This window comes from Pipistrellus kuhlii, unplaced genomic scaffold (assembly GCF_014108245.1).
Source record: "Pipistrellus kuhlii isolate mPipKuh1 unplaced genomic scaffold, mPipKuh1.p scaffold_m20_p_11, whole genome shotgun sequence".
NCBI lineage: Eukaryota > Metazoa > Chordata > Mammalia > Chiroptera > Vespertilionidae > Pipistrellus > Pipistrellus kuhlii.
Window position 1 is genome coordinate 23,753,187 of NW_023425416.1, and position 23,846 is coordinate 23,777,032.

General features: G+C 43.6%; 1 protein-coding gene across 2 annotated transcripts in view; it reads right to left on the reverse strand.

Moving 5' to 3' along the window:
* ZBTB38 (zinc finger and BTB domain containing 38) overlaps window positions 1–20,470 on the reverse strand; it is a 121,407-nt gene extending 100,937 nt beyond the window's left edge. For both annotated transcript variants that reach the window (XM_036431274.2, XM_045579226.1), the window contains exons 1-2: window positions 20,328–20,470; window positions 11,887–12,126 (exon numbers count right to left, since the gene is read on the reverse strand). The gene's annotated coding sequence lies outside the window, so the exon portion shown is untranslated. The remainder of the gene's footprint in view (window positions 1–11,886; window positions 12,127–20,327) is intronic.
* Window positions 20,471–23,846: the final 3,376 nt, after the last annotated feature.

Consider the following 23,846-nt stretch of genomic DNA (forward strand, 5'->3'; position numbering starts at 1 on the left):
AGGCTAGGGCAGGAAATTAACCCGTTTTGGTGCAGGAGATGCAGAGCTGGATGTATACCGCAGTTGGAATACCCGAGCTTAGAGATGCTACTTCAGATTCAAGTCAAGGCACCGCTTTGTCCCGGGGACAGCAGCATGATTAGAGGCAATGATTCAAAATGACCTCAGCTTTTGTCTAATCCTGTCCTGTGACTAGACCATAGGGACACCTCATCCAGGGTAGCGATTTCCTTTGCAGCTCTCACCAGGAGACTCACTGACACAGTAAAATATGGTGCTGCTGCGACAAAGCTCAGGTTGAGACGAAACACATAGTACAAACACACACACACAGAGAATGCTCCACTAGTCTTGTTTTGTATACAGGTTTCTATATGTGTATGGAAACATACAGGAAAAGGTCTGGAACGATAGAAACTAACCAGTGACACTCATTTCCTCAGAAAAGTGAGGAGGTTATTTAAACTGGAAGCAGATATCAAAGAAGGCTTCAGCTTTATCTGAAACACACTTTTTCAAAGAGAATGTATTTCTTCTGCAAGTAACCAATTTTTAAAACTGCCCAAACAAGATGATACCAAAACACCACCTTTAAAGTAAAGTAAGTGAAGCAATTTACTCTCCCCTAACTAGCAGTCCCCAGATGGGGCATCTCACCCCAGTGAATGTGTAGGAATGCTTGCTGGCAGTAGTTGACTGCCAGGCTGCTGGCATTTATTTCCCCAGAGACGAGCATGAGACGAAGTCCCACTCCACAAGGTAGCATCCCAGGCCCAGCAACAAAAACTTGGCTTGGTTGTACTTATAAACTCATCTGTGATCCCTAATTAAGAAATTCCTGTCTTTGATTTGACTGCTGAGATGCCAGCCCATGTTCCATCTGGACATATAAAATTTTGTAACGAACGAGCTAGAGAAGTGAGCTGAAGAGCATGGCAGGTGCTCTGGCCAGGAAGAACAAGTGGCCTGGGTTTTATGCCTCTTTTCAGGAACATGCAAAACCTTTGATAATAAGGGCTGTCCAGGCACCATCCAGCAACTGTGTACTTAGCTAGGACTTTAAGGCATAGCTCCCATGGAGCAGTAGTCAGGCAAAAGCTGAGAGCCTTCCAGAGAAAGTTGGGCGGGCCCTTCTCCAGTGGTTAGCTGTTGGCACACAGGACCGTCTGCCTTCAGACCCCCAGCCCTTGGGAAGCAGCTTTTAGCACCCAGTAATGAGAGACAGAATGGTGATAACAGGCAAAACAGAAGAATGTGTTCTATGTGCGCTTTCAATTCCATACTCTCTGACACGATTGTGGTATAGGCATTCAACAAATATCTACGGAGCATCTGCTAAGTGTCAGCACTGTGACAGGTGTTGGGACACAGAGAATGGGACAGATATGCTTACATTCTATTGGCGAAGACATCATAAATAGATACATGTAATCAGATGATTTAAAATTTTTTGTTGTTGTTAATCATCTGAGGATATTTTTCCCCATTGATTTTTTTTTTTAGAGAGTGTAAGGGAGGGGAAGAGACACACAGAGAAAAACATGATGTGAGAGAGACACATAGAATGTGCCCTAGCCAGGGCCAGGGATCAAGACTGCAACTGAGGTACATGCCCTTGACTGGAATTGAATCCAGGACTCTTCGGTCTGCAGGCTGATGCTCTATCTGCTGAGCCAAACTGGCCAGGGCTCAGACGATGTTAAATATTGATAATAGTTATGATGAAACAACGTGAGTAATGTGGTTGACAAAGACTGACAGAGACAGCATATGACAGAGTTCAGCAGAGACCTCTCTGGGAAGGGAGCTGAGGCCACGGCTGTGTTCTGGAGAGAATGTTAATTGTGCAGGGGGTGACCACTGTGGAAGGCTTATGCCTGTGGGGGCTGTTCCTATCTCTTCCAGCCCAGCCGGGGCATCCTGCCATCTGGGACAGCAGATGTGGCTCACATTTTGTGGGTGGTCTGTGCTCCTGGGCAGTTCATTGTAAACTCATCACAGGAACATTCATGCTGCTTCTTATTCTATTCTCCAGCTGATTCCATCCAAGATTTCACACACATCTTGAAGAAGCTGATTTCATTTGAATGAAAGGTGTAGGAATAGAGTGTAACTGCCATGGGATTTCAAAAATTATTGTTACTTTAATAATTAACACTCATATGGCACTTATTTAGTATCAGGCACTGCTCTTAACACTTTGCAAATGTTAAATCATTTTGTTGTCACAATAAACCTGAATGCCAGACACTGAGGAGTATTATTATCATTATCAGTAGTTCTTGCATGAGAACATGGGACTGTTTCTCCAATCATGGTCAAGAGTCATTACCCTTTATGTAAAGATGCAAGTTTGGATGAGGCCTCATATTTTCTGACTTTTTATGTTGCCAAAGCAGAATAACTAGCCAGCAGGCCCCATCCTATGCTGCAAAGTCCATACCGTGAGGAGGAGATGAAGTCTTGGAGGAAGAGCCTTACAATTGTTGGTGAAATCTGGTAGTGAAAATATTGGCTGAGATGTCACTGTACTTGCCCAGTAGAGGTGCTCAAAACCCAAGCAAATTGCAGTACCAGTGTCTGTGTCTGTGGAAATGCCAGTCAAGGGACCACTGCCACTGTAAGCATAGTTTTCCCATCGCACTTCTCTTGTGCTGGACAACCAGGGCTCCCAACCTTCAGCTCCTGCTGCTGGCCTGCCCCATTTGTGCTTCTTGACCTTGGGCAACTCTGCCCTCTCCGCTGATTGGGCAGGAAGTGAACCACTTTGCCCTCAAATGAGATCTGAGAGGTGATCAGATGGCAGCAAGCTCTGCAGTCAGGAGGACGTGTAGTCTCTGTGCTGGTGGTCACCATAAGCACACAGAGGTGGATGAATGACAAGCAGAGACAGGCAGAGAGAGGCAGGAATGCAGGGAGCCATCAGCCTGCTGAGCGGCTCTCCCACCCAGTGTGCTATGCCTGGGTGCACCTCACTCGCTGTCCTAGGTCTCCTTTACCTAAGTCCATATACCACCTCACCCTCTGGTTATGGTGCTGGTTGGCCTTGGATTCTGTCTCCTGCATACAAATATGGTTTTACTGGAGCGAGCAGTATGAGGCCTGGACTTCACACTGTTCCCTACATGCCTCACACTGTTCCCTGGAGATTCAAAGGCCTGTGAAGGCCTGTACTGAAGAGACAGGTCTTCTAACCACTTGGATGGTTCACTGTGAAGCTTCAGTCACTTGTCACCTAAAATGAAAATTTCTAGAATTTAGATGGTCTTGGGCAAGTTCCATTCTATGAGACAGATATTTTTTCTTGGTACTATTATAATGCCAACTCCTTGGGCCAAATACTTCCTTTTATGATGGCTTTTCAGTGCTACCTGCACACTCTTTAATGGCTAGCATGAATTTCTCATCCCCCATGGTTTTTGAATTTTCAGCACAGAATCTCTCTCTCTCTCTCTCTCTCTCTCTCTCTCTCTCTCTCTCTCTCTCTCTCTCTCTCTTTTTAACTAATTAATGTTACTTGAAACCTCTGGGTTTTTCTCTCTGCACCCCTCCCCCCACTCTCAGCCAAAGCTTTTTCTACAATAGAACCCAGGTGCTCTGGGAACAAACATTTGGTGCACTGCTCAGGGTGCCAGATCCTTTCATCCCGTCTCACAAATTCCCAGGGGCACCCAGCACATGTCATAGACATGCTGACATCTTAAGCTCTGGAAATGCTCTGGAAACACAGTGAAATGAAAGACATGTCCCCAACACAAAGGAGAGGAAGGGTAGATAAGATGCCAGTGGCCCGCAAACAGCCTGTGCCCAGTCACAAGGCAGCCACAAGTACAGTTAGGCCTCCAGGCTCAGAGATGGGAGAGTGGCCAGGGCTAGAGCAGTTGGGAGCTCCACAGAGCTAGTAGGGCTACAGTAGGATTTCAACAGATTTACATAAAAAGAGAAAGTAAACCGAGGGATGGGGGCAATGGGTACATCCAGACAGGAGGAGAAGCAGCAATAAGGGTGAAAAAGGGACCAATTAGCTTGTGAATTAGGTCAGATAAGAGGCCATTCCAACTGGGAAGATGAGAAGGGGCCATATTTTGAATGACAGGTTAGGAAAATCCAACTCATCTGGGAGACCAGCAAGAGCCCCGCATGATTCAACTGAGGAGGGAAAACACATTAGGAAAAAGGAAAACAAGATAAGACCAATATCAGACATCAAGCTGCTCAGATGTGGTGTTTGAAAGACAAAGGGTCAACGGTGATGACACATTTCCCCATTGCTGACTCTCCCCACAAACGGGTAACAAGCCTTCTGGACTGGTGAAGGCAAGCTCATCATCTTCCCCTTATTCTTCAGGCATCGCAGAGCAAGCTGACTCATTTGAAGCCTCCCGTTAGAGGAGTCCGGGCGTCCTGACTCACAAGCCTTCCCAGAAGAATCCTCTCTAACGGGAACACCTGGTCACTAGCGGCAGTGAGAACAGTCTGTGACCCGTGCTTCTCAGGTCTGTTTCCTTCTGTTCAAACTGGGGAAAGGGAAACACCGAAACTCTCTCCCAGCCCCAGCCTGAGCCAGCTACAACACACTTAGAGCCAAAGAATTCAAAGAAAAACAGCCCAAACCATCACAGCGGAGCACACATGCAGGTGCACACAGTCATCCCTGAAGCAGGCATGAGCATTGTTGCTGAACTGGGAAAGTGGGGGCTGCACTCTATCAGGCTTGCCCCGAAGGAAGCCCGGATGCTACAAACTTCCGTGGGAATACGGTATAAGATGTTCCCTCACCAGATGCAATTTGATGGTGACACATTTGGGTTGGTCAGCGCTCTCTCTCTCTCTCTCTCTCTCTCTCTCTCTCTCTCTCTCTCTCTCTTTCTCTCTCTCTCTCCCCATAATCCAGAAACATGAAGAGGGCACGTTGGGGGTGGGAATAAGGCATCAAAAGTCTAAATGTCCTACACAAGGCTCATGGACGAGATGGTGAACGGCCACCCTCTTGTCCCAGTCCTCCGGCCCCATACACTGTGTTCTGTCTAAGAGCTCTGCAGGGCAGATGAGAATGACATCATCAGAAAAGGGGACAAAGCGGAAAGAAGAGAGCTGCCCGTACATCCTCTATCAGCAGAGGAAGGCCTTCCAGGAGGCCGCACTGGACTTCCCAGCACCTCCCTCTGAATTCGCAGGAGCCTGTTCCTGAGGCTCTGGGGGCCCCGGGGAGGGAGCACCTGTGGTGGCCTTACAGTCAGGAGAGCGTGTCAACCACAGTTCAGCCAGTGACTCAGCACTGTGGGGAAGTTGAGACCTCTCTGATGTCACCAGCTGCTGTCAGCACTGGACTCACCCGGCGCCGGTCCCACACTCAGGAGGAAACTCTTAAACCAACTTCCTGGTGACTGAGGTCCTCTTCCACAACGAACACTCCATCTCGCCTTCACTGGTTTTTTGTGCCAATTAGTTTTCCAAAACTTATTAGTACCATAATGTATACTTGGTTTTTAAAAAGTTCAAACAGCGCCAAAGGCAGTCCAATGGAAAAACAAGAGTTTAAGTATAATTTTCTAGTTCTCGGTGCATCCATTTACGTAGCATCACGTGAACCTCAACTTTGTAGATGAAGAAATTAACCCGCTTTGCACGTTCTTGCACTTCTGCTCTCCTCCACCCTGTCCTGTCCCTAACCGCTGGCCTCTTTACCTTCCCTGCTACATGGCACCAAGGTTTACAACTTCTATGTTCTGTTCTAGAAATATAGGTATTTGTGCTTCATCTAAAGCTTGATTCTTTTTTTTTTTAATCCTCACCCGAGGATATTTTTCCATTGATTTTTAGGGAGAATGGAAGAGAGAGGGAAAAACAGAGAGAAACGCTCCTGTGAGAAAAACACATCGATTGGTTGCCTCCTGCACGAGCCCCAACCAGGGCCCAGGCAGGGCAGGAGCCTGCAACCAGGTGAGTGCCTTTGACTGGAATTGAACCCGGGACCCTTTGGTCTGCAGATCGACTCTCTATCCACTAAGCCAAACCGACTAAGGTTAGAGCTTGACTCTTAAAATAAAAACAACAACAACAATCAGCACTTATAATATTTGATTGTGCCAGTTGCTCCCTCCAGAGGCAAGTGGAGTCCCTCAGAGGAAGACATGCAGACAAGCCACTAAAGCTGTGCTGCCCAGAGGGAATCAAACCAGCCGAGTCGGAAGGAGCACTTGGGGAGGGGATGGAGAGCGTATGAAAGTTATTTTTCCTCAGAAGTTGAAAGCATTTCTCTAACTCTGATCATGAAGGATGGAAGGAACAAAACTAGGGGCCCTCATTTACATATTCCTCTGTATTTTTCAAATACCAACTATGTGCAAGATACAATGAGAAGCACTTAATATGCATCAGGGAACATTTCCTGCCTACAAAGAGCTCCTAAAGAAGAGAAAGGAAAATCAAAGAGTGAAAATTCCTAGAAGGCAGGAATTTTTGTTGTTGTTGTTGTTCATTGTTGTATTTTTTGTAGTTAGACTAGCAATGACTTAATGAATGAATGAATGAATGAATGCCAGAGTTAATAGTGGAGGGAGGTTAGGGAACGTGGAAGGGAGAATGAGGGAGGGGGATGCCTATGACGTCAGTAAGAGAAGCTCTCTGGAGGGCGTGTGATTCAGGCTTGAATGCTCAGAGACAGTGCCCAAAGAGAGTTTGGGTTGAATACTGAAGACTAAGTAGGAGGCAGAAATGGGAAAGGGAATTAATTCCCAGTAGTGGGAAAGAAGCAGGAGGTGAGTATGGGAACATGGCAGGAAATGAGGTGAGAATGACAAGAGAGAGCTATTCATGAAGGGTTTTGTGTGCTACGCTGACAAGGCTGGCTTTACTCCAGGGGTGAGAGGAAGAATCTTGGAGGACTGTCAGCAGGGGAGCAGCATGGACAGATCTGTGACCCCTGCTTGGGCAGAGTTGGGGTAGATGGGGCTGGAGGTGGGAGTCCAGCTAGGGGATGAAGCTGTCTCTGGAACGAGACAGGTAAGAAGCTGAACTAAGACCCGAGGATGGAGAGAAGAGCTCAGCCCTGAAAAACATGAAGGAAGAAGCTGGACAGTTTGGTAGTGGAGGGGGTTTGCGGGTGAGCTCCTGAGCTGATGGGGTGGTGTCATCATTCATAAAGAGAGGGACTGAAAGAAGAGCAGTGGGTCCGACCGGTGTGGCTCAGTGGTTGAGCGTCGACCTGTCCCTGATCAGAGCACACGTCTGAGCTGCGGGCTCAGTCCCCAGAAAGTGGTGAACAGCAGACAGCAAATCCGTGGTTCTCTCTCATCACTGACGTGTCTCTCTCTCTCCCTCTCCTTCCTCTCTGAAAGCAATAAGTGCCACTGTATGTTGTGTACATGGGATATCCAATTAGGGATATCTCTATTTTTATTTTTATTTTTATTTTTATCCTCATCTGAGGATATTTTTTTCCATTGATTTTTAGAAAGAGTGAGAGGGAGAGAGGAGGGGAAGAGAAAGAGAGAGAGACAGACAGACAGACATTATTTGGTTGCTTCTTGCTTGCAGCCCAACCAGGACCAGGGATTGAATCTGCAACTGAAGTACATGCATGCCCTTGACCAGGAACCAAACTCGAGACCATTTGGTCTGAGGACTGAGGCTCTAATCACTGAGCGAAACCGGCCAGGGCTGGGATGTCTTTATTTTTTTAAAAAATATATATTTTATTGATTTTGTACAGAGAGGAAGGGAGAGAGATATAGAGCTAGAAACATCGATGAGAGAGAGTCATCGATCAGCTGCCTCTTGCACACCCCCTACTGGGGATATGCCCGCAACCAAAGTACATTCCCTTGACCGGAATCGAACCCGGGACTCTTCAGTCCCCAAGCAGACGCTCTATCCATTGAGCCAAACCGGTTTCGGCTGGGATGTCTTTAGACAAGTGGATCTATTTACATATCAGAGAATTATTGGCAAGTAAGTGGTGGGTAAAGCCACAAGCAGAAAGCTGTAGGGTGGTATGAAAGTGAATAAGAAACACTACCTATAAGGATGGACAGACTCGGAGAAGTCCATGACGTAGACTGGGATTGTTGAACTGGGAGAGCGTATCACTGTTTCGGAGCAGGGTGTATGAATGAAAGAATGAGTACAGTGTGGGACAAGGGTAGGTTTACAGTTGTGATTACTCAGAACACAGAGTTTACTATTGTGTTATTATTTACTAATTACTGCATTATTTTCTATGTGAACAAATGTAAACTACTTTGTCCCACCCTGTACATCTCATCCCTGCCTCTCCTTCTGGGTTTCCCTTCCTGAAGTAGCTTCAAGCACCAGATTGTAAACTAGAATCTGTCCCTCCCCGTTAATCTTGGATTTACAGCCATGAGAGACACAACTTAGTTCTGGATGTGATTATATGAAGTTTCCCTAGGATTTTTAGGAAATGTTGGGAGTCAACCATGGTTCTCCAACCATGGGTTTCTCTGTTACTTCGTTTTGGTTTTTAAAAAAATGTCTTTTAATTTTAAAATAGTTTAGGTATAGAGAAAAGTAGAAAAGACAGTACAGAGAATTCCCATATATCCAACACCTAAGTTTCCCCTATTCTTAACACCTTACCTTAGTGTGTTACCTTCATCATAACTAGTACACTAATTTTGATGCATTATTAAATAACGTCTATACATTGTTCAGATTTCCTTAGTTTTTAAGCAAAGTCCTTCTGTTGTTCTAGGAAAGCACCCAGGACACCACATTACATTTGATTGTCAAGTCTCCTTAGGTGTCTCTGGGCTGGGATAGTTTCTCACATTTTCTTTGTTTTTTATGATCTTTCCAGTTTTAAAGAGTGCTGGTCAAGTTTTAAAGAATTTCATTCAGTTTGGATTTTTCTGATGTTTTTCTTATTATCAGACTGGAGTTATAGGTCGTCAAGAGGAAGCACATAGAGGTCAGGTGCCATTTTCATCATATCATATCGAGGTATGTGCTATTAACATGAGTTATCACAGTTGATGTTGATGTTGGTCATCTGGTTGAGTCCTGTCTGTCAGGTCTCTCCCCTGTACAGTTACTCCCCACCCCCTTCCCACACTGTGCTCTTTGGAAGGTCACTACATGCAGACCACACTTACAAAGTAAAGAGTTTTCTTTCCCCTTCTTGAGGGAGGAGGAAGTTAGCTTTCTAAATCTCATCCTGCCTTGCCCTGGCCGGTATGGCTCAGTTAGCTGGGCATTGTCCTGTGCACCGAAAGATTGCTGGTTTGACTCCCAGTCAGGGCACTTGATGGAATTACAGGCTGGATCCTCAGTGGGGGGCGAGGCTGGAAGAATGTCTGATCTAGGGGCCCATCTGAAAAACCATCCACATTATATTTGTTGCTATTCTGGTTGTCTACTGAATTGTCATGCATGAGGTGGGCCTAACTTTAAAAGTCAGGAATAAGTTAACAACCCCAAAAGAAGAGAGATCAGAAAGAAGTACTTGAGAAAAATAGGATGTTTATTGTGTTTTGCAGATAATGTCCTTCTTTGTTACATTAATAGCACTCACTTCTATAAGCCAAGAGCATCACAATAAAGGCACACAATATGACCAGAGACTATATCACTACAAAAAAGTAAGGTAGAGAATTTCACCGTGCCGCGATAATCATCCCATACACCAAAGATTGCCAGTTTGATTACCAGTCAGGGCACATCCATAGGCTGTAGGTTCGATCCCTGATTGGGGCATGTATGGGAGGCAACTGATCAATGTTTCTCTCTCACATCAATGTTTTTCTCTTTCTTTTTCCTTCCCTTCCTCTCTAAAAACCAATAAACATACCCTTGGGTGAGGATTAAAAAAATTTTTATAACAAGACTGAAGGAAAGAAGACTATAATTTAAAAACACAATGACACCCTAACAAGAATACTTGCCTTGTGAGTAAGGGAACTTAGCATAATACATTTTTATAATTTAATTAAAAAATTATTGTATTCTGGTAAGCTAAGATCCTACCACCCTCCTTGGGTTTCCTAGAGCTTGTGTCCTCCTGACTTCTGGGGCCTCTCCACAGAGCAAGGAAAAGCAAAAAACATAAACCGTTTTTCTCTTCCACTCATTTTCCTCCTTATTGTCGGGACTTTGAAGTTCAATGTCATGTAAACATTAACTAGCTTCTTAAATAAAGCCACAAAGAGCAAACTGTGACCTGAGCATATGATTTATAATACTTGCCCGTGATCTCTAAGGATTCTAATGTTCTCTCTGCCATCATGTCTCTATTGCATAGAATTAGTTTTAAAATAGTTGTGACTTATCATCATCATTAATATTGTAATTGAAGTGTTTTCCAAAGAATGTCTATCAGAGATGATTTCAGATGGAAATATTTATTAGGCTGCTTTTAAAATATATTTAAGGTAAAAAATAGTAATTTGATTTTTTTTTTTAAAAAGCATGCTAACTAGCAGTACAGATGGGCAAAACTGATCACACTGACTGAAGTTTGGAACCCACTGAATTCTTACATTAATCCGTTTCATAGGTCCACACAGAAAGCCTGGATCATCTTGTTGTAACTTTGCAAAGAACCCACAGCAGCTAAGATGGTACCTTTCTATTTTTTTGCTAGGCACCAAACTAAACATCATCTAAACATTAGCAACACATTTACAATATAATTGTCCTGATCGCAAGAATCTAAACCACCCAGGCAAATCCTTGAAAACAAATCACTTGCCTCATGAACACAATCTTTGCAAGACTGGTATGAAAAAGGGGGGTTTCTCTGCATTTGCTTTGGATATGTTTTTAGATTTCCTCCTAGGCTACACTTTATTGGCCACAAATTAAAATAATATAAGATTATAGTGACATTACTTAACATTAGTTATGTTGCTGAAGAATCTATCCCTTCGTTTTGAGATCTTGATTTTATAAAAACGATCTGTCTTACTTGTTCCTCTCTACCTCCACCATGGAATATATCTTTTGTGATGTTATGTGTCATTTAGAGTTGGCTGGGCCTGAATTGTGTAGTCCCTATGATATCAAATAACTGCAAGACTAATATTAAGAAGATGCTAATTTCCTTAATATTTTTCTGCACCAAGATGTTCTTCCTTAACACGTAATTACATATGTTTGAACGTTTGGTGAATTACTATGTGGTTAATCTTTCTCAACTGCAGGAAGCCTAGATATTTGTAAATTTCCTCAGTGCACCACTTCGTATTAGTTAACCTTTTCTAAATACCAAACCGACCAGTTGCCATCAATTCTATCACCTCCCTGATCACCTTGCATCTATCCATAAATAAAGTTCTTGGTTGTTTTAATTTGCTTTTGAGAACTGGGCATAGACAGAACAAATGACTATCCCATCGCAGTTTTGAATTTATCCTAAAATATAACCAGTTATTTATCGTTATGCCTAAGTTCCAGAGTATATTTGTTGCTATTCTGGTTGTCTACTGTTCTTTTACCTTTATAAATACACCCTTCATTTTACAGAGTGATTTCATTTGTTTTATGGATTCTATGTGTCAGTGACAATGGACTTGGTTAACTTTGAAAACACAACTGTTATCGTCATATTATTTCTGAATAATACATTCACATCCTTTCCATTCATGCCAATTCTTTAAGTCTCTTCCTTTCTCTCTTTCCCTCCTACCTTGCTTTCCTTCCTTCATCAAACAATTATTGAGAATCTACATGTCATGCACTATGCTAGATATAGGGAATCGATGATGGATAAACTCTCTGTCCCCCATGAAACTATCTATTGATTTAACACCTTTCCTTCCTGTTTATTCCAAAGGTCATGTGGAGAAAATACACTAATGAAATTCACGGGAAAGAAAGCAAACATGGGCAGCTTTCACTGAGTTGGAAAAGAAATAAGTCACCAACCTTTAGCTGTTGCAGAGTAATCTTTCTTTTGCTGGGGCTCTGGCTAGATCAACAATTCTTTTCTCCAAGAACTGGCCCTGGGGAGGGCATTCCTCCTCTTCCAGCATAAATACCATTGGGTGGGAATACTTGGATGGACACCAGTTTGATGAAACCCAGAGCAGCAGGAGAGCCTTCCTAGAAAACGTAGGTGCCCACACTAGTTTGGAGCAGCTGTTTGAGGCCTCTGGTAGAGAGCTCCTGTAGAAAACCACAAATGCACAGGAAATTGGAGAAAATCAGATAAAGGCAAGCCATTAAATGACACATGTACAGAAAGGAAACAGTTAAGAATTAACTCAAATTCATTTAAGGCTATAAGAGTGAGTGGTGCAACGGTTTAGTTAATAAATAGCTAGTCTCCAAAGCTAGGGTATTTGAACCAAATGACTAAGGGCTTTCATAGCTATGAGGGGGCAGGTGGATGGAGAAATGAAACCATCACAGAGAGAATCACAAATTGCTGTGAGAAGTAGGAGCAGGCACTGTAAACCGGACCATCATATATCTGGACATTCATTGCTCTCTACATATCCATGCATACATCTATTGATAATTTCGTTACATACTTGTTGAGTTCTACTGTGTTTAGATTACGGTGTTGAAGATACAGCAGTGAGAATGCCCTCATGGACCTTAAAATTCAGCACTATGTGGAAGGCACACTGAATAATCAACTGGAATTCAGGTGGAGATTCTATAAGGCAGTGTTTTTCAACCTTTTTTGGGCAAAGGCACACTTGTTTCATGAAAAAAATCACGAGGCACACCACCATTAGAAAATGTTAAAAAATTTAACTCTGTGCCTATATTGACTATATATAAAGTAATTCTCTTGAATAGGAATCAAATAAACACAAAGAAAGTATTTTATAATTACTTTATTATGAAATATTAAGTAAACAAAATAGTGAAAAATTATAAAATTCTTGTCTTGTCTGCACCTACGGCACACCAGGCAACCGCTGTTCCACAAAAATAACGACTATTTTTGTGGAACAGCGGTTGAAAAACGCTGCTATAAGGAAAATGGCAATGTTCAAACCTAAGTCTGAGTTTGGCTAGTGTTTTGAATCCCAGAGCTCCCAAAATCTTCCAGTGTAACAAGCTGTCCCTTACCTCCTCATCCTTTCCCTAGTCTGAGGCTGTCTCCTTCTTATTTTTGTTCTTTCAGTTTAGCAAGACCTGTCATGTCTTTAGACTCCGGTCCCTTTGTACTCAGGCCTCCAGTCCTTCCCTAATTTCTAATTTCTTCACTCTTTTGACTTCTACAAATTGAGTTCAAGTTCCTGGACATCCAGATTCAATATTTACTCAACATCCTCTGTTTAACTGATACCCGTCAATCTACATGATCCCACTCAAATCCCTAACCTAGCCCTGAAGAACTGCAGTATGGAGAATGATAGCCTGGGCAGTGCCTAGGGAGTATAGCCACGGACAGAGGTGAGCAATAGAATAGTCCATAGGGCTGAAAGCGTAAGAATAGTCCATAGGGCTGAAACTGGTTTGGCTCAGTGGATAGAGTGTCAGCCTGCGGACTGAAAGATCCCAGGTTCAATTCTGGTCAAGGGCATGTACCTTGATTGTGGGCACATCCCCAGTAGGGGGTGTGCAGGAGGCAGCTGACTGATGATTCTCTCTCATCGATGTTTCTAACTCTCTATCCCTCTGTCTTCCTCTCTGTAAAAAAAATCAATAAAATATATTTTAAAAAAAAAAGAAGAAGAAGAATAGCCCATAGGACTCTATTTGTAGGGACATGTTTCTAGAAAGACAATCCCAGAAATAACCATCCTATATTGTGGTTTGGAGATACTTTAGTGCTAAGAGTAAGGGCCTCTTTGTAAAAATTGAGAAAAAAGACCACTTGTTATTTCAAACAAAACAAAGAATATAGGATGGAAAATTACTTGTGGAAAGGTGACCACCAATGAAGAGAATGGAGAAAGAGAAACTGAGGAGGGTTTTATCATTATGTCTCCAATACTATGCAAGTGGGCAGATGACTGGTCTTCTGGTCCATCTGGAAGGCATATCCCATACAAGAGACATGTAATATAATAATTTAATTCATTTATTCATTCCCCTAGTTTTTTGTTTTTTAATAAAATATATTTTATTGATTTTTAAAAAATATATTTTATTGATTTTGTACAGAGAGGAAGGGAGAGAGATAGTTAGAAACATCGATGAGAGTCATCGATCAGCTGCCTCTTGCACACCCCCTTCTGGGGATATGCCCGCAACCAAGGTACATGCCCTTGACCGGAATTGAACCCAGAACCTTTCAGTCCCCAAGCCGACACTCTATCCATTGAGCCAAACCGGTTTTGGCATATTTTATTGATTTTTACAGACAGGAAGAGAGAGGGAAAAAAAGTTAGAAACATCGATGAGAGAGAAACATCAATCAGCATATTATACTTTTATTATTATAGATTAGGATTTAAACATCTAGATTTGGGGAAGGCACAATTCAGTTCATAAAGCCCCCCTCTGCAGATTCTTGCTGATGGCCTTGTGGTTCATTGTGTGGAAAGCAGCATGCAACACAGAGAAAGCCAGTGGCCATAGGGCCCTCTACTTCATGAGAGAATGCCTACCTCAAACCAAGAGAGAAGTGGAAGTACTGGGTTCTGCACCCCCTTATGCATACCTGCACTATATTGCAGAGAGAACCTTCTTTCATGACCTTCCAGGATTTGGGGCATCTCCCTGACAGTTTCTACTAGAGACAGTTCAAATGTCTCTGTATTTTACATTTTAGGATCACATGGGAAAGATACAAACCAATGACTATCAGAGGCTTCAGACTAAGGAGTCTTCAAATATCTCAGGTTGCTCTTATAAACAAACAATGTGAACACAGAGTCAAGAGGAGAGGAAGCAAAAAGAACTCTGCAAGGCACAGTTAGCAGCTCTATGAAAGTTACTGTTTCCTGTTTGCTAACAAACCTCATCCTTCCAAAGGGGCCTTGTTCAGCATTAACAGGTCCTGTTTGCCAGTGGCTCTGGGTCAATTCACTGAAAACCAGTTGTTTCCATTTCACCTATGCAGTCTGGGCCAATCCCACCCCTTCCCTTCTTGTCCTTCCCAACAAGTTTCTCCATCGTTTCTAATCCTTCCATTGCCATTTGTTTTCATTTTCCCCTTTCAAGTACCTCTTGGTTCCTCCAAGCCTTTGTCACTTTCCCACTTTCTTTATCAATCCTGGTCCTAAATCACTCCCAGTCCCACAGATCCCTCCCTTTACACCCCAGGCTTTAGCCCCTCGCATTAAACATATTTCCTCTGATCCAGGACCTCCCATTACACATTAAGCATGTCAAACTTGCGACCTGTGATCTGCATGTGGCCCATAACGACTATTTTTGTGGCCCAGCCAATAGAACAGTATGTAAAAAATGTTTTAATAAAATTTTCATAACTTAATTTTTACAGTATCCTGTTATACATAATTATTAATAACGAACTACAACGTTCGCTAATGACTGATTGCCATAATTGTGTTGCATTCGTTTCCCTTCGGCACCTTACGCACAGGTGCACCATTTCTCTCCACTAATACGAGCAGCGAATATTTTAGCAGCCCATTGCCATGTCATTAGCCTTGGACTGACTTGTTTGGTGCGCAACAGGAAATATTTCGCTTTTGGAGAACAAGAAAAATAGGTTGATTTTCATTATGGTTATTACCTGGTGGAGTTATTCATTGTCTGGAAAGTTAATGTTCAAGAAAAAAATGGTATTTTTTATTAAAATGTTCTATTATTTTTTTGTTAACAATTACTCATTTATTTCAGTCCTTTGTATTCAGCATGTCTCTATTAAAATAAATTTACCTTTTTATAAAAATTGAAGCTTTTGTTTATTTGCGGTCCACATAAGCTTAAATTTTGTTTATTTGGCCCGTGTTAGCCTTTGAGCTTGACATGCTTGCATCACATCCATTCCCCTAGCACCTCCCACTAGTTCTTGACTCTCCCACTGCCTCAAAGGGAACGCAGGCATTTTAATGGTGACAAATAAAGCCCAGTTGCCTGTCAAAAACACTGTACCAATTGATGCTCACATCAACAGAAAATTATATGAAAGCACTTGATCTCAAACCTCCTCACCAACATTATGACTCTTTTATAGTAAGCTGATAATATTTTTGTGAAAATAAATATCTTACTGCTGTTTTATCTTGTAATTTTCTTACTAGTAATGTTGAAAATCTTGTCATATGTTTTTTGATTAACTGTATTTCTAATTCTGTGAATTGCCTGTTCGCATTTGTCCATTTTTCAATTGGGTTGCCTTTTTCATTGACTTACATATTTGGATTATTAGACTTTTATCATTTATATACCTCTTGAATATTTTTTCCTTGATGTCCCTTGTCTTCTAACTATCTGGGCTGACAGACTGAATATTCTTTAAAATGCTATTAAATGAGCCTAGCTGGCTTAAGCATTGACCTTTGAACTAGGAGGTCATGGTTCAATTCCCTGTCAGGGCCCATGCCGGGTTGCAGGCTCAATCCTCAGTATGAGGCATGCATGAGGCAACTGATCAATGATTCTCTCTTATCATTGATGTTTCTCTCTCTCTCCCTCTTCCCTCCTCTCTGAAATCAATAAAACAATATATTTTAAAAAAAGAATTCTATCCAGTATGAATTTGCTGTAAATTTTATAAGGTAAAAGAAACAAGTAAATATGGTACATTGATCAGTGAATTGGATTTCAACAAATGGGTCTGCTTCCTTTCCAGTATATTTGTCTTAAAATCTCACAGTGGGACTGCATTTCTTAGTTTTATATATGCATTTCCCCTCATGTTCATTACCTTTCTTTTCTTTTTTAATCACAGAAGCAATATATTTTATTGTGGAAATGTGGGGCGCAGCTACAGTGTTTGGACAAGTACAAGCCTTGGACTGACAAGAGGGCACAGTCCTCTCATGGCCACGTGCAAGTCCCAGCTTGGAGGGCAAGAGCTCTCCTCATACAATTATAGCCAACGGCTGTGGTTGTAAGCTTGACCCTGTGGTCCGAACACGTGGCCCCAGGTGCCTGAGTGATATAGGCTGCAAGTAAACAAAGCTTGATCAGGTGCATGTAATTGAGTAGGATCAAAACCCAGGAGAATGTTGTAAACATCTCGATGACACCCTTACTTTGCCTCATGGCATCTGCTACAAAATAAAGACATGGCATGTAGTCCCTGGCACTGTCTCTTCATCCGGGAAGCAGCGTCTCAGTGAGACCCAGCTTTCATTCTCTTGTCTGTCTTTTCAAAGCTTTTCAGCCGCCCCCACTCAGGTTCACCCTTGGCCATGCTGGCGGGGCACATGAAAAGATTTTAAATATGCATATGTATAGACAATAACAGACATTTCTTTCTGCCTACCCAATAGTCATTCCCCCTTCATCCATGGTGGTAAAACCCAGATTTTGTTCAGGCAGCCTCTCAAACTTGTTAATTGGATTCTGTAATTCTCTAATTTTATTAATTAATTTATGAAGTTCTGAAAAAAAGTTACATTAAGGGGAGGAGTAGGATAAACCAAGAAACCTAGCCTCAGGTCCTTCAGTGAGACTGAGGGGCCTGGAACTACTGGGGTGGGGGTGAGCTTAAAGGGAGAAGTTTACATTTAGTGTAGTGAGGCTGCCTTTGTATCTGCTGTGGTTCCAGTTAGAAGGTGCTCAGATAAATTCCTTAAAAAAGTCTAAAATCGATTATGAGTGAGGCGATTTTCATAACTAGTGAACTGGCAAGCCCAGTAGACATCTACGCTTAGGAGGGTGTTAGATGAGAGAACTTGGCATGTGATGTGACAGAGGACAGATGTTGGTATCTTGCCTGACCCTAGGGAAGAGAGGGACTAAGCCAGAAGCAGAGAACGTAAAAATTTATGAGGGACTTTGCATGGATTGAAATGGTAGTCTTGTTAATGTGATGAGATTGCCTATGTGGGTAGAGGTCTGGTGGAGACTGTCTCTCAGATTACAAACATGTTGCAGACACAGATTCAGAGAGCCATTAAATGTGCACAAAATTCTTTAGAGCCAAACAATGCACATTCAGGTCCAATATACTGGATGAATATGCTGCAAAATAGACACGATGCTTACATAGAAGATGTGGACTCTTCTTCCACATGCTCTTTTAATCTTTTTCTTATAAAATATTTCACACCTCAAATAATTTAATATGTAAGAGATAAAGAAGGCTAATAAACATCAATCATCTGGCTTAAGAGACAGAACATTATCAATCTCTTTGAAGACCCAGGTATATTTTTCTATTTAATACCCTAAACCGAAAACACCACACCTTCACTTTGTATGTCACTGGCAGAGTTGCACCACATGCCCATACCAAAACATGTTATTTCAATGGTGACAGGACCATCAGGATTGCTTAAACAAGAGGCTTTTAAATTTTTTGGTTTGCAAACCCCTTTATATTCTTAAATATTATGGAGGATTCCAAAGAACTTCTGTTTATACTAGAGGCCCAGTGTACAAAATTCATGCACTCTGGGGGTGGAGGGAGGTCCCCTCAGCCTGTTCTGCGCCTTCTCACAGTCTGGGAGCCCTCAGGGGATATCTGACTGCCAGTTTAGGCCCATGCAGGGGGCGGGCCTAAGCTGGCAGTCAGACATCCTTAGCGCTGCCATGGAGGCGGGAGAGGCTCCCGCTACCACTCCTGTGCTCACCACCTGTGAGCCCAGCTCTGGCTGAGTGGCACTCCCCATTGTGGGAGCACACTGACCACCAGAGGGCAGATCCTGTTTGAGCATCTGCCCCCTGGTGGTCAGTGCATGTCATAGCAACCAGTTGTTCTGCTGTTTGGTCTATTTTCATATTAGCCTTTTATTATATAGGATTGGTTATATCTAGCAGTAATTACCATATTGGAAATTAAAACAGAACATTTAAAAATATTTAATTCATTTTAAAAATCCAATAATAAATATAATACTTGTTAATACACATGTGCATGCACACACACACACACACACACCCTACATAAAAGAAAACAAACCACATATTTTCCAAAGCAAAAAATAATTAGTGAGAAGAGCTTTAGTTTTACATTTTTGCAAATCTCTGTTTGGTTCAATATCTGATTCTGCATTCCAGTGGGTTCTGATGTTGCTTTGGTTGAAGTACATGAAAAAAATTTGGCTTCACAGGGATATGTAGTTGGAAATGATAGGAGTGTTTTAATAGCCTTTTCAGATAAGTATGGATACTCTTTTTTGATACTATACCAAAACAAAAAAATGATAGCTTCTTATTGGTTAGTAGCAATGCAGAATCTAAAACTATTATCAACGAACTTTTCAAGCTGTTACAATAAAAATCCACTGGCCATTTTGAATTGGAATATAGCTTTTACCCATGCATCCTGGTTCTGTCATTTCATGAAGGTCATTTGGAAAACACTGGATCACTAAGTGAAGTGTTACTACTAGAATATGTCCATACATTCTTTGGTACCTCTCCCTTTAAGAGGCAGAGCTTATTTTCCCTCTCCTTGCATGTGGGCTGTGAGTATGACTCACTTCTAATGAACAGAATGTATTGGAAATTACACAGTGTCTCTTCTGAGAGTAGGTTATAGGCTTTTATTTTCCCTCTCTCTCTCGGGTCACTTTGCTCTGGGGGAAGCTGGCTGCCATGTTGCGAGGATACTGAAAGCCCTGTGGAGAACCCAGGTGGTGAGGGACTGAGCCACCTGCCAGCAGCCATGGGAGCGTGCCTCTTGGACGCACACATGCTAGCTGAATGCAGCCAAGCTTTCAGATGGCGGCAGCCTCCACAGACATCTTCCCTGCGGCTGCCGGAGAAACCCTAAGTCAGAACCGTCTACCTGAGTCAAATCCTTGACCCACAGAGACGGAGAGATAATAAATGTGTGCTGCTTTAAATCACTACATTTGGAGTAATTTGTTCTGCAACAACAGATATCTGAATTATGCAGATCTTCCCAATGTTGACACCTTATTCAATGTAAGAGAAAAAAAAAATCACACTTGCAGATATCATCACCCAGCTCATCAGAAAAATCCTTTAAACACTGGGAAACTGTCAAGTGATGTGGCAGATGAGGTTTTCAAAATTCTAATTTATGCCTGAAAGATCAAATGTTATCATTATCAACAAATAATGTCAGTTATTTCCCTCGAAATGACAATCTCATTTTGTTCATTTGGTGGGAAATGTCTACCAAACACCAAGTCCAAGTAATCACTCCATCAGTCATCCAAGTAAAAGAGGTGTGTTTTGGGGAGTCTAGTTCCGCTAGCCTATTGAACAAGGACGGCGTTGCTTTTTGCCAACCGATACCTACGACTCCCTCCCCAGGAGGAGGAACCCCACTGCAAATAGAGTAACAATACCTGCCATCGGGCACAGCATTCCCAGGACATCAACCTGCTCCATAGTCTGCAGGTGCGGGGGCTGCCATGGCAGGCCAGACTCACACAGGCACTGGATGGAGCAACACTTGACTCACCTGGAGAAGAGAAAGAGCGAGATCAGCTTCCATCCTGAGTTTCCCCCATGGCCAGCATGTCTGAACCGCATGTACTCCTCTCTTTGGCTACAGCTGAAGGACCCCCCTTCCCTCCCTGCTAGCAACAGATACAGCCCCTGTAGGGCTGGTCAGGTGCCATAGGACACACGTGCTTTAGCAGGAGGAGGAAGGACACATCAAGTCCAGAACAGGGAAAGATGTCCCCAGAAGAGAGGTGACCAGCATGGGCCGTCAGAGCCCTTTCTCTTTCGAAGGAAATGCTCTAGGCTAGGGGTGTTGAACTAAATCAGAGAAGGGGCCAAAATCTAAAATCCAGCCTAAATCACGGGCCGAATGGTTTACTGAACAGTCATAAACTGTCATTGTGATGGAAACGCAGCGGAGTGCAGTGATGACAGCGCTGTGCGGGCCACATTGCAAGGTCTGGCGGGACGAATTTGGCCCCCGGGCCTTGTGTTTGACACATGTGCTCTAGGCACAAGGCATGTTCTTATGCAACTGTATAGGGATGGGAAAACTGCATACGTCATTGCTTTTCCCAGCACTTTTCCTCAAGACAAACATAGAGCACTGGTATGCAGCAGACTCGCTTTACGTCTATTTTTCATCCTGCCACACAGAATACGGAAGGACATGGACTCAAGGTTCAAAATTTAGTATAACGACTACTTTCAACGACTTCATGAAGGACATTCTTGGGTGAAATTGGCTCTCCCTCCCTCCAAGAGCATTGGTGAGAAACACAGGAACTGCAAATAGAGCTCAATGCCATGGCCTTGATTCATGCCAAGGCGCTAGCAGCTTTATATAACATTTTTTTTTATTTATTTAAAAAGTTTTCTTTTCTTTTTTTAATATATTTTATTGATTTTTTTTATAGAGAAGAAGAGAGAGGGATAGAGAGTTAGAAACATCGATGAGAAAGAATCATCGATCAGCTGCCTCTTGCACACCCCCTACTGGGGATATGCCCGCAACCAAGGTATATGCCCTTGACTGGAATCGAACCCGAGACCTTTCAGTCCACAGACCGACGCTCTATCCATTGAGCCAAACCGGTTTCGGCTAAAAAGTTTTCTTATTTATTGATTGAAAGAGAGGGAGATTTATTGTCCCACTTATTAATGCATTCATTGGTTGATTCTAGTATGCACCCTGACTGAGAATAAAACCCAACTTTTAGTATATCAGGACAATGCTTTAACCATCTGAGCTACCCCGCCAGGGCCTATATACTGTTTTGTTATTTTTATTTTATTTTTTAATATATATTTTAAAATATATATTTTATTGATTTTGTTTTACAGAAAGGAAAGGAGAAGGATAGAGAGCTAGAAACATCGATGAGAGAGAAACATCGATGAGAGAGAAACATCGACCAGCTGCCTCCTGCACACCCCCCACTGGGGATGTGCCCACAATCAAGGTACATGCCCTTGACCGGAATCAAACCTGGGACCCTTCAGTCCGCAGGCATCTGATGCTCTATCCACTGAGCCAAACCGGTTTCGGCTGTTTTGTTATTTAAAAAAAAAAAAGATTTTTATTGATTTCAGAGAGAGAAACATAAATTGTCTGTTTCCTCTTGGGGAGGGGGGTACACACCGTTTTAAAAGTAAATGTCAATACAATGAAAAATGCAAATAAATCTTTGCATTACTGTGAAACAGTTTTAACCTTGCAGGTCCCCTAAAAGGGTCTCGGGGACCTCCACAGCTAGCATGGAGGAGTGTGGCAATATTGAGAAACTTAGAATTACTAGCAGAAGGAGGGGGGAATGGTTTTTAACTCCCACAGGCCCATGGGCAAGTGTTTATTTCATTTAAAATGTTTGGAACAAAACTAAATTACTGATTTGTGGCCTCATAAAGAAACAGAGCTCTGAGAAATGTGTCCATCCACTGCCTGCCTGTATTCCTTCCTTTTGAGATGTACCGTGACGGCAGGTCACATTCCCTCACTCCGTCCATCACCCCTGTCCCCTAAACCCTCCTATTCTGACCCAGTAACTTCCAGCCCTAATGCCCTGCAGGTGTTCCCTCTCAGTCCACTCCTTCCGTCCAGTGCTCCAGTCTCCTATTCAACCCCAGTTCCACCAGTTGCTCCCATTTCCAGGTCGGTGACCTCAGTGGCCTGAGGGGGTAAAGGACAAACAGGCAGTAGGACCCCAGGCGTTGCCGGGGTTTGAGGAAGGAGGCTTTCTCCGGAACCCAGGCATCTGAAACGTCGTGGACGGGCTGTGCAAAGCCTCAGGGCCAGTGTCCCAGGAAGTCATCTCCCTGGGAACCATAGATGTTCCCCCTCCCGCTGCTGTCCACTCCGCCCCCCTCCCCATGGCTCCCTCTCCTGCGGCCATGGCTGGAGGGAGCAGCAGAGCGGAGGGACTCACACATGGAGCCCCGTGGGCCATGCCCTTGGGGCCACGGGCTTCACTTCTTCCCCCTGGGAAACGGGCCATGCGGGGTTGGGAACAAGGGGTCCCCGGAAACATGTGCATTCGCTATCGGCCTCTGTCCCCGGAGACACCCAGAGGCGGGCAGGGAGTTTGCAGCGGCTTCGGGCCGACAGAACCGGAGCGGCAGATGGACTGCGGGCGGCGGAACCGGGACGCCGCGCAGCTAAGCGCGGGGAGGGCTGTGGCCCCGGCCTTTCCCGGAGCTGGGGCCTCCCTGACTCAAGCGCGACCCCTGGAGGTCAATACTCCGCGGCACCTCGCAGCGTCCCGCCCCTTTCAGAATCCGTCTCCACTGTAAGGTTTGCCTCATTTTCCGCTTTGGAAAAAAAAAAAAAAAAAAAAAAAAAAAAGCTCACTTCCGGAGTAGGAACGCCAGGAGCTTTCTGGGAAATGGAGTCTCATCAAGAGGATTCTGGGAGTCATAGTGCACACTGTTCGTTGCGCATGCGCATTTCCGTCCCCCTCCCCCCCCCCCAGCATAGGGTCTATTGCTCCGGGATGGGGGGCAGGGGGCCAGGGCAAGGGAAGAGATCTATGCGCCCAAGCCCACCTGGTCTCCCACCGTCTGCACTTCGGGCTCCTTGTCCGCTGGGGAGGGGATCTGGGGTGGGATGTGACAAATTGACTTGGGTGCCTGTCAATTACAATTGCCAATTGCTGCCTGTGCTAACGCTGAGATGCAAGACCTCGTATTACTGTCAGAAGAGGCATCTGAGCCGAATTTGTTGGCATAGGACTAGGTTAAGGGGAGACACACCCAAATTCTGGGCAGAGTCACCAATGAGTAAGGCTATGACCTTGAAAGGACCCTTGAGACACAGATTGTAGAGATGGGCGCTATCCCTGACATTGTAAAGCTGTTATTGGCTTAGCCAGGGGTGCGCTGTGACCCTAACATCATGTTACTGAGGTCACTGTGGCTGTTTT